Source organism: Pan troglodytes, chromosome 11, assembly GCF_028858775.2.
Source record: "Pan troglodytes isolate AG18354 chromosome 11, NHGRI_mPanTro3-v2.0_pri, whole genome shotgun sequence".
Lineage (NCBI taxonomy): Eukaryota > Metazoa > Chordata > Mammalia > Primates > Hominidae > Pan > Pan troglodytes.
The window spans coordinates 4,330,686-4,350,608 of record NC_072409.2 but is presented as its reverse complement, the minus strand read 5'-3'; the positions used below and the strand labels follow the sequence as shown (position 1 = coordinate 4,350,608).

The 19,923-nt window shown below is 59.4% G+C and overlaps 1 protein-coding gene and 1 long non-coding RNA gene across 3 annotated transcripts in view; one reads left to right on the top strand and one right to left on the bottom strand.

Moving 5' to 3' along the window:
* BRD3 (bromodomain containing 3) overlaps positions 1-14,218 on the bottom strand; it is a 37,991-nt gene extending 23,773 nt beyond the window's left edge. The window contains exon 1 of one of the 2 annotated variants that reach the window (XM_024345967.2): positions 14,046-14,218. The gene's annotated coding sequence lies outside the window, so the exon portion shown is untranslated. The remainder of the gene's footprint in view (positions 1-14,045) is intronic. The other variant, XM_024345968.3, reaches the window with a different exon arrangement.
* Positions 44-5,271, top strand: LOC129135985 (uncharacterized). The gene is made up of 4 exons (XR_010148551.1): positions 44-864; positions 2,564-2,628; positions 2,876-3,875; positions 4,210-5,271. It is a non-coding gene; the product is annotated as an uncharacterized LOC129135985 (long non-coding RNA).
* Positions 14,219-19,923: the final 5,705 nt, after the last annotated feature.

Sequence of the window (19,923 nt, the reverse complement as noted above, 5' to 3'; positions counted from 1 at the left end):
TTTGTGATGGCGGCGTGGTTGTGACCCGGCCTGGCTCTCGGCCAATCAGAGAGGCGGGAGCGGCGGCTCAGACCCTGCCGACCTCCACCCCCCAGCTGACCACGGGGAGCTCTGCACACGCGAGATGCTGGGGCTTCCCTGGCCCTGACTGGCTAGCCACAGGCAGGGCTGGCAGGAGAAGGCCACCGCCACCCTGCGTGTCCCAGGAGGGCACGGACAGTTGAGAGCACCCATAGGAACGCCGCACAGTGAACGCATGCAGGCCTCCAACCATGGCCAGGGCCCTGCGGCGTGGCCCCGTGTCTACCTGTAAAGGTGTGGGGCAGACTTGAGGAGCTCTAACCCAGCGCCTGGGACTTCAACTTCAGCCTCGTACCTTGCTGCCATTTGGGCCTTTCCTGCAGTCGTGTAACTGACAGTTAGACAGGTCACGGCTGGAGGCTCCCCTCGGAGCACAGGCAGCAGCTCTGCCGTGGGAGGAGCCGGCTCCGGCCCCAGAACCGGCCACTTGTAGATGCTCGGGGCAGACAGTCAAGACTAGGGGAAGTTTGTGAGCTGGGTGACATCTGGTTGGTCCCCTGAAATCTGCCTCGGTGGGCAGTTACACCACAGCCATGGGCAAATGCTGCAAACCAGGACCCCCTCCCCAAGCTGGATGCTCAATGTTGTCAGCACCCTGCATGGCAACCTCACTTCCTCCCACCCCACCCCAGAGTGGAAAGGGCTTCAAACTACACACAACACAGCTCACCCACCAAGCATGCCAGCACGAGAGAACATGCCTCATCTCCAGGGGCGCCCACCTGTGCCAGCGTCTCATCCAGGGAAGCCCCTCACACCCACCCTCTTCTATGCCCTCCTGAGGTGAGCGGGTACCTCCATGCCTCTCCATCTCACCGACCCGGTGCTCACAGCCCCAGGCTGCAACCCTGGTGGGGAGGGCAGCCCCAGGCCAAAGCGTGGCAGCACTGCCCCTCGCCACCACCACTTGCTAGGATTTCCATGAAGCCCTCCCAGCAGGGCTCCCTGCTCTGTCCCGCAAGGACCACCTAGCCCGCACCGCAGGGTGATCCTGTTAAAACCAAGTCGGATCAAGTCACCGGTCTGCTCAAAACCTCCCAGGGGCTCCACGTGACTCAGAGTGAAAGCGAGTCCTGCCCCACCCTGGTTGGTGGGGCCTGGGGTGACCCAGGGTGACCGAGTCCTGAGACCTGTGTCCTGTCTCCTGTGACTTGCGGCCCTCCCTCAAGGCCTGGACAGCAGCAGGCTCCTGCCCTTCCAAGGCCTCCAGGTAGCTCCCAGAACACCCTTTCTGCTGGGCCCCCAGGCAGCACAGACGCTGGGGCCAGCCACACAACCTGGTCCTTCCACTTCCCCACGAGGCTCCTGAGGGTGGAGGAGTCAGGCACAGAGAGAGCTCACGCCAGTTATGGGAACCAAGCACCACACGCAGCTCCGCTGAGACTGCCGGGCAGCACCCTGACAGAAGGCCCAGGCTGTGCTGCTGCCGCCTCCCAGGGCCCAGATGTCGGCTCCCAGGTGTCGGTCAGGTGGGGACATTCCCAGTATCCACTGCTGCACCTCCCAGGGCCCAGATGTCGGCTCCCAGGTGTCGGTCAGGTGGGGACATTCCCAGTACCCACTGCTGCTGCACAGGCCCAGGAGCCAGGAAATGGGGCTGAAACTGACCTTTGGGGATGTGGGGGTGGTCAGGGCACAAAGGAAGGCTCCCAGGCTGCAGGCCAGCTTCCTCCAAGCATGAGGATGGATGGTCACAGCTCAACATGGGGGCCTGCTTATGCTGCCGTTGGGACCCCACGCCTGGCCAGATCAGGCCCTCTAAGCCACCCACTTCCAACCACCCGACCACTGTTCCAAACCGGAGACTGAGCAGGAGCCCAGCTCCAGCCGTGGACACCGGAGTGCATGCCTCGTCCTGGGTGGGGAGGGCAGCCCCGCCCAGCCATGGACTGTGAGCTTGAGCAAGGCAGAAGGAGGGGCGCCCCAGGCTCTGCTTGGCACCAGCCCACGAGCCACGGCAGAGCCGCCCAATGCCCAGCCCAGAAGCCCTCTTGCTGCTGCCAGGGAAATCCTGGCCAATGCGGTTAAAGCTCTGGGGCTGCACCTGGTGGCAGCATGCGCTCACTGAATGCCAGTGGTCACTACAGGCCCTGAGGGTGCAGTTTGCCTCCAGCTCCGCTACCTGGCAGAAACACACCAACCCCAACAAGACCTGGAAGGCTGAGGGCTGCAGTGTAAAAAGCCCCTGGCACACACGGGCAGGCGACTGCCCCACCCTCGGTGGCGAGGCATGGTGATCTCACCTCTCCTCTCCTGGAACACAAACCCTGCCCTCTGAGACACCTACACCCCACACACTCAGATTTTGCAAAAACTCGAGGACAACACGATGCCATGATAAGTGGCCCTGCCTCCCCCAGAAGCCCTTGGCATAGAAGCGGAGCCCCCAGGCAGCCTGGCACCAGCCAGTGGGAGGGGCAGGGAGGGAGGGCAGCCAGAGGGCAAACGGGTGGCATCCCCCTCAAGCCCCCTCCGCTACCAGGTACTGGGACCCACCACCTGGCAAGGACCACGCCGGGCAGGAGGAGACCAGGAGGCGACAGTCAGGTGAGAGCCCGGGGTGACCCCTCCCTGTGGGAGAATGTGCAGTTCCCAGAGTCCCAGTGGGGAGGGAGGGCTGAGACGGGCTCAGTACCTCAGGTCCCCGTCCACAGCACATTCACACCATGTCATCCCCTCTGGGGCCGAGGGCTGGTCCCGTCCGCAGACACCTTCCCTCCAAGCGCAGTGGGTGGACAGGCTAGAGCCACAGCCAGGGCCTGGCTCTGCCACCCTCAGTGTCTCAACTGTCCAGACAGAGAAGCTGAAGAAACCAGAAGGCGTCTGTGCAAGAGAGCCCCACACAGACACTGGAAAGAACCAGGGCAACCTGCAGACCAACTCGAAAGACCTCCCCTAGGGCGACGGAAATGAGATGAGGCAAACAGCTTCCCGACCAGAGCCCATGCACCTTCCACGTCTGTGCAGGGAGCTCGGGGCCACATCCCGAGATGGGAAAGACAACTGAGGCTTCCACAAAGAAATTACAATGAAACAGACACTGGCCAGGCCAGCTGAAAATCAGTGACGGACTACGGTCCAAATCGACGTGGAGGTTCCAACAAGAGAAGGACGGTGGTGGGGTCACCCTACCCCAGCCTGCGAGTGCCCCAGAGGGTGCACAAGCAGGACAGCCACCCTGTTGCAGAGTGTGGTGCTTTCACACCATGTTCACCCCACCTCAGCCCTCTGGCCCAGACGTCGGTGGCTCCTCTGCCAGGTGAGGTGAGGTGAGGTGAGGTGAGGTGGGAGCAGACAGTGGAGAAACACCACAAACAGCACAGGTGGTCGGCCAGGGCCACGAGCCCTTCAGCTCACCGATGCCGAGACCCCGCAATCCCCACAACAAACCTGCAAGGTCAGAATAATTGCGCACATGTACAGACGACTAAGCTGAGGCCCCTTCCTCCTCCACCTCCGGAATGCCACCTGAGCGCAGAGGCTTTGGGACACAAAGCACTCAGCAGTCGGCAGTGGAGGCACAGCCTAGGATCAAGACCCTGGGCTTCCTGTCCCAGGCTCCTCAACCTGCAGGCGGCCACACAGCAAGAGGACCCTGGGAAGTTAAAGAACGAGGCGCTCCTGCTTCCCCCACTCTCAACGGCCAGCAAGGACACAAAGGCAGCCCAGGGCAGGGCCAGCCGCCAGCCACAAGGCCCCTCCAGAACCCAAGGTCCAGTGGAGACTCCGAAAGGGCTGATTGCAGGGCCCCCACGGGGTCCACACACCAGACACAGAGGCCACGCAGAAAGGCGGTAAGGGGCCCCCACGGGGTCCACACACCAGACACAGAGGCCACGCAGAAAGGCGGTAAGGGGCCCCCACGGGGTCCACACACCAGACACAGAGGCCACGCAGAAAGGCGGTAAGGGGCCCCCACGGGGTCCACACACCAGACACGGAGGCCACGCAGAAAGGCGGTAAGGAGCCCCCACGGGGTCCACACACCAGACACGGAGGCCATGCAGAAAGGCGGTAAGGGGCCCCCACGGGGTCCACACACCAGACACAGAGGCCCTGCGAGAGGGAGGCATGGAGCGCCCGCGGTGTTGGCACACCAGGATTCACAGCCCGGCTCTCCACCCCCAGCTGACCTCGCTGTGAAGAGATGGTTTGTGCTGAGAGCTTAGCAAGGCCGTCGTCTACCGAGTGCTTCCCACCACAGCCCATGCGCAGGCATGAGAGTCATGCCTCCCGCAGGCCACAGCTTCACTCATGCAAGGACATTCTGGGGGCCGGGACGTCCTAGCCAGTGGCTAGAACTGGGTGTGACCATGGGCCCCCTTGGCTGGGGAGAAAAGGAGGTGCCCCTAGATCCCAAGTCCCCTGGGGCCGCAGCAAAGGGAGGAGGACCTTGCATCACTCCAGGGTGCCACGTGGACGAACAGAGGTAACATTGGGAGTGTGGCTGGCAGTGTTGGACATTCAGAACACGTCTGCCCAAAACAAACATGGCCTTCACTTCTCCCAGCTCCCAGAAACAAAGTAAACAGAAGGATCACGTCTGGACACCAGGGACCAGCCCGTTACATCCCTGTCCCCCCCAGGCCAGAGCCTGACCACTCTGTGTCACCTGCCTCTACTCCTGTAGTGACTGTCAACTTTTTGGATTTCAGAAAGCCAAACCAGCAAGGGAAGCCTTTTCCCGGGGGGTAGAGGTGTCTCTCCTACACACACCCCTACCCCAGGGTCTGAGATGACATCCCAAATCAAACCCGGTATTCTGCAGAGATACACAAAGGTTCAAACTACAGACAGCCTTGTATCAGCTGTAAAGGGGGGCCAGATTTTGCTGCAAAAGAAAAAACCCAGTATCCCCTCGCTCAGCCCACTGTGTCACCAAGAGGGAGGGTGGGCGGCTGGCCGAAGAGGGCTCCATTTTATAGTCCAGGAAGGGGTGGCCTGGGCCCCACAGCTGGTGGGGCAGTGGCACTGGATCTGGAGCAAAGCTGGGCACTGGAGGCTGTGCCTTGGGCCGGTGTGCTGGCAGCGCCTGCTGGAGGAGCCAAGGGGCACTGAATCAACACTGACTGTATTTCCGGAACCAGAGTTAGTACTGGGGGTACGGTGGCGTTGTGGTTACAATCTTTCAAAAGTCCTCGTCTTTCAGAGATTTGGACTGAAAGTTCTATGAATGAAATGTGTCTGGAATCTGCTTCATGATAATGTGGGGGGTGAAAATGAGTGGGGTCTGGAAGAAACGGGCCAGCCCAGAGCTGCCCCCGCCCGCGGAAGCTGCTCAGAGGGAAGAGGGTGCACCTCCCTTCTCCCCGGGCCCCCAGCACCCCGTTCCTCAACACACACTCTGCATCCTGCGTCCTCACGGCAACTGTGGGGTCCAGGGTTCTGCCTTGCACCCATTCTCCACCTTCATGCGATGGGGAATAAGCCGAGGGGACTCCTGTGAGGAAGTGGGGCAGATGGACTCAGGTGGAGTGACTTGGGCTGGAGGAAGGCAGCGGTGCCAGAGACCCCAGTGCCTTAAAGTCTAGACACGAGACACACAAAACCTTCGTGCCGCAATCCCTCCTTCACCCCTCGCAGCTGCCCTGCGGGAATGTGCAGCAGAAGGGGGTGTGGTCTCCTGGGGGTAAACCCTTGCTCCTTTTCTTGGGGAACAGGGGGGCTCCACACCATAGGGACCCTGGACACTGGAGGGGCTGGAAGCCTGTCTGCTGAAATGTGAACCTGAAGGGTCTGTGAGCATGTACAGTGCAGGAAGAACTCATTTCACCACTCAGCCCTCCAGTGGTGAAGGGGCTCCCACACAGCCTGCTGGCAGCCACCTCGCTCCAGGGGGCTCTTTGCTGTGCGGGCAAGGCCCCCTCAGGAAGGCAGCCTGGCCATTAGCAGCCTGTCGCAGCAGCAGCAGCCTCGTCCTCAGCAAACGCACTCCATCCCTGGGACCATGGCAGGGAAGCGGTGGGTCCTTGGGGGACAGGCCTGGGGAGCCAGATGTACCACTGCTGCTCTCCCCTGGGCACTGCAGGACAGGGATGGAGCTCTGTCTCCCAGAGGAGGAGGCGGAGGCTCCGAGACCCTCCCTGGGGTCCACCTCCCCGGGTCTCCCACTCAGCTGCCCACAAAGCCCATGCTAGAGAGCCCACAGGCACTGCCTGCCAGGCCCAGCAGAGACAGAGGCAGAGGCCACCCTTGCCAGTCGGGTAAAAGTCGGAGTGAGCAGGCAGCCTGCCTTAGACACAAGAGGATCCGAAACTGCCCAGAGAGGAAACTCAGACAAACCACAAAAGTCCTCGAACGCCAAGCGAAAACCCAGCAGTGAGTGGGTCTGGTGAAATCCTCAAGAAGGACCCAGGCCATGCGCAGTGGCTCAGGCCTGTGACCCCAGCACCTTGGGAGGGGCAGGAGAATCCCCTGAAACCAGGAGTTCGAGACCAGCCTGGGCAACATAGTAAGACCCTGATTCTACGAAAATTTAAAAAAATTAGCCAGGCCTGGTGGTGCACCTAGAATCCCAGCTATTCAGGAGGCTGAGGTGGGAGGATCACTTGAGCCTGGGAGTTTGAGGATACAGTCAGCTGTGATCGCACTGCTGCACTCCAGCCTGGATGTCAGAGCAAGACCCTGACACACACACACACACACACACACACACACACACACACACACGATCTGGAATGCCATGGAGATTTCCAAAGTAGCCAGCGGGGAGAGGGCAGTGGCCAGGCTCCCCTAACACTGACTAGCCCCCTTCCTGGGTCCCACTCATGCCCTATCCAGGAGAGGCTCTGTGCTGGACACGGAAGGAATGTTGGTGAGGTGGCCCGAATCCTACCTATCCTCACCCTTGCTGTGTGGCCCCAGGCAGGCCCACCTCTGGCCCTGAAGCTGTGGGTGGCCCACTGAACCCTTCCCAAGGTCCCTGGACTCTGCCTTCCTCTCCATAGGGCACAGGAGGACCTGAATGAAAAGCAGAAATTCAGCCCCCTTTAGGCTGGCCCAGCCCAGAATTCATCAGAAAAGATGCTGAGTCCAGGGCTGTTTCAGGGCTGTGGACAAACGGGGAGGGAATGGGAATCTGTCCAGTTGCCACCAAAGAAAACACCCAGAAAAGCCAGTAGCAGTCTCCCTGACCCCTCCTGCCATTCCATGGCCCTCTTGGGGAGCAGGGACCCAGAGGGGCAGGAGCAGGCATGTCGCCTGGCCAGCACAGCAGCCCAGCCTTCAGGCACTCCACAGAGGGAGGACAGAGGGGTGCTGCCTCCAACGCCACACCCTGGGGCAAACCAGCCAAGGGGCAGCGGCTGGACCATGGGGGCATCTCCAGCCTGGCCTGGCCCCAGAGCAAAAAGTCCTTATTTGGGGTCCAGGGATGGGGAGTCCCAGCTTTCAGCAAACAGGCAGGGTTGGGAGGACAGCTTACCAAGGCCATTCTGGCTATAGCATGGGTCTGGAGGAGCGGTGGCAGGGAGGGGCAGGGCTACACAGCTCTGCAGGGGCTCAACCAGACCTGCCAGCTAAAGGGTGGGAGACAGGAGCACTGGAACCAAGGGTGGGGGTGCTGGAGGAAGCGAGGGGAGGCCTTTCCCAGGGGCTCCCCATTCCCCATGGGTCTCCAGCCCTGGAATTTCCATAGCTCTGGGCCTCTGTACCTGTGTCCCTGACTGGATGGCCCCCACTGGGGCACTCCAGCCCATCTCCTGGACTCTGTCCTGCGTCAGTGGGGGTCAGATGAGCCCCATCTTCCATAAGTGGAAGGGACGCTCAGAGGTGAAGGGGCACAACGTCGCCCAGGCAGAGAAGGCCAGAGCCAGCTTGAACAAAGCTGGACATCCATGCCAGACTCACCGCCAACACCCCACAGCCCCAGAATTCTCGGGATAATGCTGGGAGCAGTGCTGTGATCGGCTGTGGCAGGAGGGAGCTGAGTCTGTGAGAAGGGATCCCAGCCTGCTGCCCCCACAGCCCCATCTAACCCGGCCAACCTAGCACCTGTCCCCAGGCGGCCAGAGGGGCCTCCTCGGCCCACGTGGTGACCAGCGGCCACCCTCCAGGACTCGGGAAACTGGATCTGTCAGGGCAGGGCTGCCTTCAGTGACAGACAGAGCCAACTGCTTCCTTCTATGGAGCCAGGGGAGAAGTCGGGGGTTGGGGGCCCCCCGTAGCCCTGGAGGAGCCCTGGGGAGGGCAGCTGGGCATCGTGGGCCCCACCCAAGCAGGCATGGCCAGCCCTGGCGCCTACTCCCCAGGGGGATCTGCCCAGTGCCGTGAGCCCCCCATGCACAGCGCACCTGCTCTCCTGCAGCTGCCTGGCCGCCTGGAGGGCCCGGCTCTACAGGCCCAGCCCTGTCCCGGGGCGCTTCAGCGGACTGGTGGGGCTGTCCTGGGGCATGGCCCCAGACACGCTGGGCAGGTGCAGCTGCCAGCACTGCCTCTCCCGTGACTGTCCCCTGCACCCCACAGTTCTCCCGACTCTGCACCCACCAGTGCCTTCTAGACCTAAGACCTCATATGCCTCCTGCTTTCTGAACCCAGGGCCTGTGCTTCTCCATGGCCCCACGGCCCTGGGTGAGCGGCCTCTCTGAAGGTTTCCCTTCCTGCCATGACGCCCCCACAGCCTTCTGGCCACAACCCATCACCTCTTCCAAGCTCCGTCCCCACCCGCCTCTCTACCCACTCCTCGAATAGAGAGGACTCAAAGGACGCTCTACCCCCGTGGGACCCTCATGAGGCGCGTGAGGAGGCCCGACCCTCCGCACACGCTGGGAACGAGGAAGTTGGCCCCACAGACACTGGTCGGGCCCTCCCAACCCCAGGCCACCGCCACGCAGTCAGGGTCTCCCACAGGTCTGGGAAGGGCAGGAGAGCCACGACTCAGGCAGGGGACTCTCTTCAGAGGGGCAGTGAGTGAGGACAGCACCTGGCCCTTTAGAGGGAAGGAGACACCGTGCTCTTAGAGGGACACAGCCTCAGGGTCAGGCCCTGGTGCTCCGCACTTCCTAAAACAAAGCTGCAGCAGGCCCACCTAGCATCCAACTGTCTGCTCCATCTCCTCTCAGCCGGCCTGACAAGAACCAAACTCACAAAACACCCCGGCCCCAGGAGACATGCCTGGCCTCACTGCTGTCCCACTCAGCCATGCCGAGCCAGGACAAGGGGCCAGCAGGGCCGCAGCTCTCAGACCATCCCCTTGGTTATTTCGTCTATGTTCTCTGCTCACCCCCAACCACAAATGCCGAGGACTGCAGGACGCCCCCAGGCCTGTTGCCGGGACAGACCGGAGGCAGAGCTAAGAGCAAAGCTGGGCATGCAGCACATCTGTCTGTGAGTCCACAGCCCACGGAGCCACCGTTCTTGACCCTTGCCTCCTACCCAGCCCCTGGCACCAGCGAGGGCCTGGTCAGCATACCCAGGGCTCTGTCCTGTGGTGTGGGCAGATGAGGGCGGGTGGCACCCTGGACCCGCAGGCTCACACAGCTGCCCCTTTGCACATTTTGCTCCTTGTGGGATTGTCAGGCCAAGGCTCCAGGGACGCATCGCACAGGGAGGGCATCCTCTCAGCCGCTTATAGTAGATTCTTCCTTCTGCCACATGACAGGTTATAGCTACAACACTCAGCACTCCTGCAGGGGCCGGGCACCTCGCACAGATGCATCTGTGCCTCATCTCGGTCAGTGCTCACACGGAGGCTAAGGCCGTCCCGCCCCAGAGTCCCACAGCTCCCAGGTACCGACTCTTAGTCCCAGGTCCTCACAGGTGCACTGAGGGCACTCCCTCTGCCCCAGACTCCAGGCCTGACCAGCAGCCGCCTCTGCAGATCACAACCGAGTCCACTGGGTGCTTTGCAAAATGCTGCAGCTGGTTATCAAGCCACACTCAGAAAGATCCAGCCGGCGACTCCTGAACATCACTGCACCCTCAGCGGGACACTTTTCCCAAGTGGCTGGAAAAGTTGTCTCCCACAATACCGGGTTAACTTCTGACGAACTCAGTACCTTGGGGGCCTGCGGCAAGGAGGGGGGCGGGGGCATGTTCCACGCCCCATCTTCCCAACACCAGGCTCCGAAGGCCCTGTGAGGAGGCAGCCTGTGAACTGACTCTCAGGGAACAGCCACAGACTGGTGTGAGACGCACACAGCCAACAGCACGGACACGACAGGGTCCGAGCCTCCAGCCACACGCACAGGTCCTGTCTCCACTGCGAGCTCAATCAGGAGTGGCCAGAAGACTTACAATTTAAACCACCAACAGGTGAATGGCCCAAAGTGACACTTTCTCTTTAAAAGAGCTCTCGGTCAGGCATGGTGGCTCACACCTGTAATCTCAGCACTTTGGGAGGCTGAGATGGGTGGATCACCTGAGGTCAGGAGTTCAAGACCAGCCCGGCCAACATGGCAAAACCCCATCTTTATTTAAAAAAAAAAAAAAAATAGCCAGGTGTGGTGGCGGGCACCTGTAATCCCAGCTACTTGGCAGGCTGAGCCAGGGAGAATTGCTTGAACCCAGGAGGTGGAGGTTGCAGTGAAGGGAAATCACACCATTACACACCAGCCTGGGCAACAGAGTGATACTCTGTCTCAAAATAAGTAAATAAATAAATGAGCTCTCAAGCATCTTGGCCGAGCATGGTGGCTCACGCTTGTAATCCCAGCACTTCAGGAGGAAGAGACGGGTGGGTGGGTCACTCACGGCCAGGAGTTTGAGACCAGCCTGGCCGACATGGTGAAACGCCATCTCTACTAAAAATACAAACAAACAAATAAGCAAGCCCTCAAGCCTCTCAGATGGCAGGAGCCCAGGAACCAGAGCAGGGAGGCCCGGGCACAGGGGCCCATGATGTCTGTGCCCATGATTTCACAGGAAGACTAGGCAAAGAAAGCCCTATGCTCCGCCACCAGCTGGGCACCTCTACAAGGTGGCAGTACCAACAAAAACACAGGAGCAAGGCCATTCTTGGCAAACGCTGACCCAAATGCACCTGGCACCCCATCATGCTTTGCTACTTGTGCATCTCTTCTGCTCCGACAAGGGGGCGGAGACACAGGGGTCGGGAAGGCCCAAGGCAGACCCGTAAGTTCCAAAACCTTTTACGGCAAGAAGCCTTGCATTCTACCTTGATTCATCCAGTTACCTTCTAGCTTCAACCAGATACTGGCTTCGTGATATAAGGGACCTGCCAGCTAGGCACGGTGGCTCATGCCTGTAACCCCAGCACTTTGGGAGGCCAAGGCAGGTGGATCACGAGGTGAGGAGTTCGAGACCAGCCTGTCCAACACAGTGAAACCCCGTCTCTACTAAAAATACAAAAAATTAGTTGGGCGTGGTGGCGGACGCCTGTAATCCCAGCTACTTGGGAGGCTGAAGCAGGAGAATTGCTAGAACCCGGGAGGTGGAGGTTACAGTGGGCTGAGATCGCGCCACTGCACTCCAGCCTGGGCAACAATGCGAGACTCCATCTCAAGGGAAAAAAAAAAAAAAAAAAAAAAAAGGAACCTGCCTAGGACAGGAACCCCGTCAGGTCAGTTATACTTCGACGACCGGTCAAGGAAGCAAGAGGAGGATCCTCTGACCAACTGCGTTAACTGCTTTGAAAACCAAGAGACCCGCAGCACGACTTCAGGCATGCCCCCACCTCCCAGGCAGCAACGCTGGGAAGGGTAGGCCCCGGTTCCCCATACCCCGCCCCGGTACCGTGTGTATCCACAGCAAAACATGGCTCTTCCCATCGACAACTGGGCATAGCTGTTGGTTTTGTGCCAGTCACCCCACTTGGGAAACCCTGAGCCACCATGCCTCAGGGAAAGTGGTGGCACTTCCTGGTGGCACCAGGAATCGCACAAAGCCATCACTGCCGCCTGGTGCACAGGGCTCCCGCGGCTGGCATCTCCAGAGCCTGGAGGAAGAGGGCAGAGGAAGGTAGCACCGGCTGCAGCAGGCCTGGCTGCTTCGCTCTGCACACCCCCACTTTCACTTTCTGGGTATGACTACTTCGGAGAGTAGGGCAGGCAGTGTTTGCAAGTCCCGTCCTTCATTCAAAGCTCACTCACTTCCGAAGCAGGCGCGAGCTGTTGTCAAAGGAAAGTAATTACTCTACTTTCTAAAAACAAAACAAAAATAAAAATGGAGTGACTGCCCACTCGGAGAAAGCTTTTGAAATCCCTCCTCCCCGGATGTCCCAACGGCAGGGCTCAGGCTGGAGCTGCTCCCACAGTCTTTCCAGGCACCCGGTGCCCCGCTGAGGCACTGGGCCTCTGAGGCTACCGGGAAGGTCAGAAAGAAATGCCCCTCGCTCGCCTGCAGCCCGTCCTGTTACAGCGTGTGCCTTATCTTTCATGATCAGTAACCACCAGCACCCAACAAGGCCTCAACAGAGAAAACGGCAAACACAGACCTTTATTTGCAAATGAGAGGCTGCATCAGGGCTGCCAGGGAAGAACCCGGAGGGAGGGCTCCCTAACCCCCGAGGCCAGCCCCTTGCAGGGGTTCAGACCTTCCTTAGACCCCGTTGGAAGCCAGTAACAAACTACTTTCCCCAGAAAAATGCCATACAACTTTGCATAGATTCCAGGATCTCCCCAGGGCTACTACAGGGACCCAGGAAAAAAAAAAACCTCCATTTTAAAGAAAAGAGTAAGGGGAAAAGCCTACAAAAGAGCAGGGTAAAAAGAAAACTCTTTTCCTCTTCTGTTCCTTCTCACAGGGTAGGGCGGGGGAGGACGGGACACACGAAGCCGCCTCTTGCAGTTCCAGCCCAATTACTCTGCCCACCAATGAACTACAGTCTCCCCTCCTGGTTAACTTTTGCAGACAATGACCAAGTTTAATGTAAAGGGGAGAAATCCCAGTATCTATTTCTGAGCAGAAAGCTTTCAACCAAAATTAAGGATCGCAACCACTCAAGGATTGGGTCGAACGGAGGAACCCACACGATGGACGCCGGGTCCCTGCCCCCGGTGGGTCTCGGCGGGCCGAGTTCTCGCCCTCCAGGGAAAGGAGGCCGCGCGAAGCCCCCATCCCGGCCCTGCCCCCGAACGAGCAACCGGTGGAATAAGACTTCCCGCACGCCCCAGCTTTATTCACAGAGAGGCCACCAGGGCCATGTGGGTGTACACGGTTCGGGGTGCGCATTTCTCCCCGGATGGGCTTGTATCACGTTGTCACTCCGGCGCCCCCCAAAAGTGGGAAGGAGGGGAAGCACCCCCGTCCCTCCCGCTCCAACTCGCCCTCGCCCGGATTAAGCGATTTTCAGGCTGATTTCAAAACGGGAACTGGGTCTCCCCCTGGTTTGGGTGCAATAATCCGGCAACTCAGGGGGGCTCAAAGTCAGCTCTGGGCGCGTAACTCTGGGAGGAGGCCGCGCAGAGCCCAGGGCCGAGCCCGGCCTTGCCCCCCGCCCCGGCCGCGGCGCGCGGCGACGGTCCCCAGCAACGGCTCGGGAGCGAGGCCGGCGGGACAGGCGCGGGGAAAGTGGCCCCGCGGAGCGCACGACCGCAGGCCGGGGCCGCCGCGCGCACCTTCCCCCTCCGCGTCCTCCCTGGGTTCCCCCTTCGAAAGATGGCGGGCGGAGGAAAGGGGGAAAAAAATCCCTTCCGTGAGGGAGGGCGCGCGGAGGCCGGGCTGGCGCGGGGCGCGCGGGCCGCGCCAACTCCGGGCTGCGCGCCCCGGCCGCAGCGACGCCCCGAGTCCGGGACGGAGGCGGCCAAGCGGGAGCGGGGAGGGGAGCGGAGCCCGCGCCACCGCCGCCGCTACCGCCGCCGCGACCCCGGGCGGCCGCCGCGCTTTGTTGCATCGTGGCCGCGCACAAAGGCGGCGGCGGCGGCGGCGGCCCCGGGCGCCCGGTTCACCCGGACGCGCCGGCGGACTGCGCGGGGCGCTCGGGGCCGCGCTCCCCGGCCCAGCCCGGCCCGCCGCCGCCCGCGCCTCCCGCCGCCCCGCGCGCGCAAGGAAGCAAGAGAAAGGCGTACTTGGCCTCGCGGCTCCGGCGGCCGTCCCCTCCCGGCCCGCGCGGCCGGCTCCTCTTTGGCTCGCCGGCCCCGGCAGCATAATAGACGCGCCGGAGCCTAGCAGGGCTCATGCGCTGCGCCGCGGCGCCTGGCGGGAGTCGTAGTCCGCGGCCGGGCCCGCGCCGGGGCCGCCCAGGGGAGGCCGCGGGCGCGCGGACTACATGTCCCGGCCCTGCCGGCGCCGCGCCCCGCCCCGCGCGCCCCCGCCCGCCCCGCCGACCCGGCCGAGAGCGGGCCTGGCCCGGGGGGCGCGCGGGGGCGGGGCTCGGCGCCCGCCCGGCAGGGCAACAAGGCTGGCACCCCGTGGGCCGTTCCCTGCCCGGGCCCGCACGGCTCTCCCCACCCCGTGTCGGGGACAGCGCCTGGCGGCGGATTTTCCGGTGCCCCAGGACGGCATGGAAGAAGCGGGCACGCAGCCAGCACCGCAGCCCCCGTCCGGGCACCCCGAGGCCCGCGGGAGCCACCCTCGAACCCCGGCCGCGCACGGGCGGGGCGGCGCGCACTTGCCGGGAGCCCGTGTTTGTAAACAAACCGCGCGCCTAATTAGCCTGGCGGGAGCGCGCGCGCGGGGCGGGGGGCGGGGCGTCGGTGCGCGCGGGCAGGTCGGCCCCGCCCGGGGAGGAGCCGCGCTCTGCCGCGCCCTCAGTGTCACCATCTCCCCCACCCCTGACTTGCTGGGGCGCGGGCGCCCAAGTTCGCTGTTGCTGGAGAGGGCGCCAAGTCCCCAGAGCTGGCGAAGAGTTAGGGGTGCTCCCAGCTCTGCCTGGGGACCTTCTCGCCCCAAGCCCCGGTTTCCCCATCTGCCCAGTGAGGGGCAGGAACTAGATACCAGGTTCCCAGCCTGAGATTCCGGGAGAGGGCCACCCCTGGCCCTTTTTCTGTATCTTGAAAGGTTCAGCCCGTGGACGCGTTTTGCATCTTGTTTTGGGTGATGACGACTCGGGTTTACACATAAATCAAGTGGGGGGGGGGTTGTTGTTTTTTTGGTTTTTTTTTTTTTTTTTTTTTTTTGAGACGTTAGTTTCCCTCTTGTCACCCAGGCTGGAGTGCTGTAGTGTAGTGAGTGGCTCGATCTCGGCTCACTGCAACGTCCGCCTCCCGGGTTCAAGCCATTCTCCTGGCTCAGCCTCCCGAGTAGCTGAGATTACAGGCACCCGCCACCACGCCCGGCTAATTTTTGTATTTTTTAGTAGAGATGGGGTTTCACCGTGTTGACTGGGCTGTTCTCAAACTCCTGACGTGAGATGATCCGCCCACCGCGGACTCCCAAAGTGCTGGGATTACAAGCGTGAGCCAACGCACCCGGCCACATAAATCAATTTTAATCCAGCTGTAACTTAAGGTGGTTACACGTTGTGTACATTAGACCCCAATAAAAACGTCAAAAACAAAATGAGGTTCCTTGGTGCCTGCTGAACCTGCCATCTGCAAGGTCGAGTTTCCTTGTGTGGGCTGCACCCACCCCAAGCCCCTGGGGTCCCCAGGTGTGTTCCAAGTTGAGCAGCAGCTCCACTGCCTGAAATGCACACATCTATGCAATATTCACAAAGTGAGTGCCAGCACAGAGACAATTCATCCCCATGCACACCCAGAAGGCAGGTGTTCTGTTCCAGGCTGACAGGTAAGGAAACAGGCTCAGTGAGGCGAAGGGTCCTGCCCAAGGTCACAGAGCCAATTTGCAGGAGGGCTGAGACCCAAAGCCCCGGAGTCTTAGGAAGAGTTTGCAGGGGAAGCCAACACCTTTCCCAATCCTGTCCCTCTGTTTCTGCTGGGAGCCCAGGACCTTCTCACACTCCAGGGCAAGGCTCTAGGACAAGGTTCCAGCCTTGCCTTTCTAGTTGGCAAAATGGACAAAGTGCAGTCCTCCGGTGCAGGAAGGTCGGGGAGGGGGAATATGAGAGGTGAGGATCTGCAGGCAGGTCCCTTAGAACTACCATCCTGGTTGTGTCCCCAAACCCCCGGTGCAGTTCCTCAACCTACAGGCTTCTGTGTTAGCCACCTTGGAGGCTGCAACCCATTCCTGCTGTCTGCATCTCATCTCCTTGGGTATCTTGAGCACTCTGACCACCAGGATGGCCACCTCACCACTTACACAGACCCCACTGCACTCCTCCCAAGGCTAGAACAAAAAGCCTTTCCGTCTGGTCTTGACCTCAAGGAACCCAGGTACATGCACACAGCAGGCTGCCCTGACCAGCCAGCGTGTCTGAGGCTGCTGACCAAATGCCCCCAACCCTTATGGGCCTCCCACTGCCCTAAGATGACCCCCAGGGGTATGGCAGGAACCCAGGCGCTCCCTGGGCACTGGCTCTGATGGAAGCACCAAGGTCCCCTTCTTTCCCTTCCCGCTGCTCACGCACTCATGAGTGGCCCGGATGGCTCCATGGAGCCAACTTTCCCGAGGCTGGAGAAGTCTCTAGGAAGCAGAATCTGTAAGGGAACAGGACAGAAACTCTCATTTGAGCATCTCAGCCCCTGTGCTACTATCTCTGAAGACTAGTTTAGGGGCCACAGTGGCAAACAGCTGAAAGCCAGCAGGGCTGCCATTGAGAAGGGATTTGGGGTGGCTCTGCAGTCCCCTCCAGCCCCTAGCAGCCCATCATCCTCTCCCTTCCTAGCCTCAGGCTCTTGGAATTTTAACCTCTGGTACTGCTGAATTTCCCAAGTGAAGCCACTTAATCTCCCCGACCCAGGTTTCCTCCCCTGTCACAGGAGGATAAAAATAGAACCTGATCCCGCAGCTCTGGGAAGGGAGGGGGGCATGTGCAAAGGTTGGGGCTGTGATCAGGAGCAGGCTGCTGCCTTTGCCTCCTTGGCCATCACTCACCTCTCTACCTTCACGTTTTACTTCCTGAGCCTCCTTGTGGGCTGTCTCACGGCTCCATGAGAGCAGAGCACTTTGTCCATGAGGTATCCCTAAACATCCTTCAACAGTATCTGGCACCTAGTGGGTGCTCAATACATAGTTGTTGAATGAATAAATGTTCTCTTCTGCACCTCTGTCCTGCCCTCCAGCTTCCATCTGCAAACCTCAGTGTAGCCCAAGCTCTACCAGTGAAGCGGCCACCTGCTCACATCTAAAGGAGGCCCCAGAGCCAGGCCCCAGCCAGTACAGGAGCCAGGGCCTCAGCTGCCTCCTCCTCCTCCTTCACCCACAATGCCCCTTAAGGCAGCAGTCCCCAGCCTTTTTGGCAACAGGGGCCAGTTTCATGGAAGACAATTTTTCCACGGATGAGTGGGGGCGGATAATGGTTTAGGCATGAGACTGTTCCGCCTCAGATCATCAGGCATTAGATTCTCATAAGGAGCTCACAACCTAGATCCCTCGCAGGCGCAGTTCAGAGTACGGTTTGCGCTCCTGCGAGAATCTGATGCTGCTGCTGATCTGACAGGAGCCGGAGCGCAGGCGGGAATGCTGGCTCACAAGTGCTCACCTCCTGCTGTGCGGCCCCGTTCCTAACAGGCCACGGACCAGTAACAGTCCAAGGCCCAGGGGTTGGGAATCCTGCCTTAAGGCGCAGAGCAGTTACATTATGGCACTGAAGTTTATACATCAGTTTCTTGAAAGTTTCATTATCATGTGTCTTTCCCCGGGATTGACCAGCTCTCAGCACAACTTTTTAAGAAAATGAATTTCTGTCTCCACCAAGCAGAGGCTGGGCTACACAGAACTCTGGAGGGTGGAGGAACAGAGGTTTTTAATTATACAATAATTTAGTGCCTACTATGTGCCAGGCCCTGTTTCAAGAGCCTTATGTACACCATTTTACTGAATCTCGGAACAGTTCTATGACGTAGGGATGATTATGTCTACTTTACAGGTGAAAATGGAGGCACAGTGAGGTTAAATTACTAGCCTGAGCCATGAACCCAAATGTGGGTTCATATTTCATTTACAAAATATATTCCAGAAGACTGCACCTTGGTAGGGGAAGGTGAGGCATTAACTTGAGGAAGCAAATGCCCAGATCTAAGTTCATTAAACTTCTCTTAGAAAAGGGTGGGAGGCCGGGCACCATGGCTCATACCTGTAATCCCAGCACTTTGGGAGGCCAAGGTGGGCGGATCACCTGAGGTTGGGAGTTCGAGACCAGCCTGACCAACATGGAGAAACCCTGTCTTTACTAAAAATACAAAATTAGCCAGGCGTGGTGGCTCATGTCTGTAATCCCAGCTACTCAGGAGGCTGAGGCAGGAGATTTGCTTGAACCCGGGAGGCAGAGGTTGCGGTGAGCCAAGATCGTGCCATTGCACTCCAGCCTGGGCAACAAGAGCGAAACTCTGTCTCAAAAAAATAAAAAGAAAAGGGTGGGGAGCCCCATGGAAAGGAGGGAACTTGGAGTTGAGTCTTCTCACTTTCCTGTTCTTCCTGTCCCCAACATGGAAAACTGTTTGCACAAAAATCATAGCAAAGTCCTTAAAGGCATAGAGTGGAAAGGTCTCTGGTATAACCTGGGAGCGCCCCAGTGAACAGGGAGAGAGAGCTGTGCTGCAGCTGCATAAATGTGCTTGCAGAAAGACAGTCAAAAGGAGGCAGGCAGGACAAGAAGACAGGTGGGCCGGGCTCAGGGGCTCACACCTGCAGTCCCACAGTTTGGGAGGCTGAGGTGGGGGATTGCTTGAGCCCAGTAGTTGGAGGCCAATCTGGGCAACAAAGTGAGTGCCAGTATCTACGAAAAATCAAAAATTTAGCTGGGTGTGGTGGTGCACACCTGTGGTCCCAGCTATACAGGAGGCTGAGGCAGGAGAGTCGCTGGAGCCCAAGGAGGTTGAGGCTGCAGGGAACTGTGTTTGCGCCACTGCACTCCAATGCGTGGGCGGCAGAGTGAGACCCCTGTCTGAAAAAAAAGGACAGAACAGGTGACCCCCACTGAGTCTTAGTCTTCACATCTGTATGATGGGTACAATAAATACTTATCTCTGCTGGGCGCAGTGGCTCATGCCTGTAATCCCAGCTCTTTGGGAGGCTGAGGCAGACAGATCACAAGGTCAGGAATTCGAGACTAGCCTAGCCAACATGGTGAAACCCCATATCTACTAAAAATACAAAATTTAGCCAGACATGGTGGTACGCACCTGTAATCCCAGTTACTCGGGAGGCTGAGTCAGGAGAATTGCTTGAACCCAGGAGGTGGAGGTTGCAGTGAGCTAAGATCACGCCACTGCACTCCAACCTGGGTGACAGAGCAAGACTACGTCTCAGAAAACAAAAAACAAAACAAAACAAAAAAACAGGCTGGGCACGGTGGGTCATGTCTGTAATCCCAGCACTTTGGGAGGCCGAGGTGGGTGGATCACCTGAGGTCGGGAGTTTGAGACCAGCCTGACCAACCTGGAGAAACCCTGTCTCTACTAAAAATAGAAAATTAGCCGGGCATGGTGTCTCATGCGTGTAATCCCAGCTACTCGGGAGGCTGAGGCAGGAGAATTGCTTGAACCTGGGAGGCGGAGGTTGCAGTGAGCCGAGGTTGCACCATTGCACTCCAGCCTGGGCAATAAGAGCAAAACTCGGTCTCAAAAAAAAAAAAAAAACAACACTTACCTCATAGGATTGGCGTGAGGATAAATGAGGTAGGAATACTCTCTCGTAGCTAGAACATTCATTCGTTCGTTCACTCCAGAGGTATTGACGGAGTTTCTATGCTCTCCCCTCCTGACACTGCAGATTCAACAGTGAACAAGACAAAGCCTTAGCTGTTGTGGAGCTGACCCCCTCCTAGGGACAGACAGACAATCATAAATTACTAAAACATACAGTGTGCCTGATGGTGTTCAGTGCTAGGGAGAAAAGGCAGGCAGGAAAGGGAGCCAGGGAGATGGGCTGATGTGGTCATGGCAG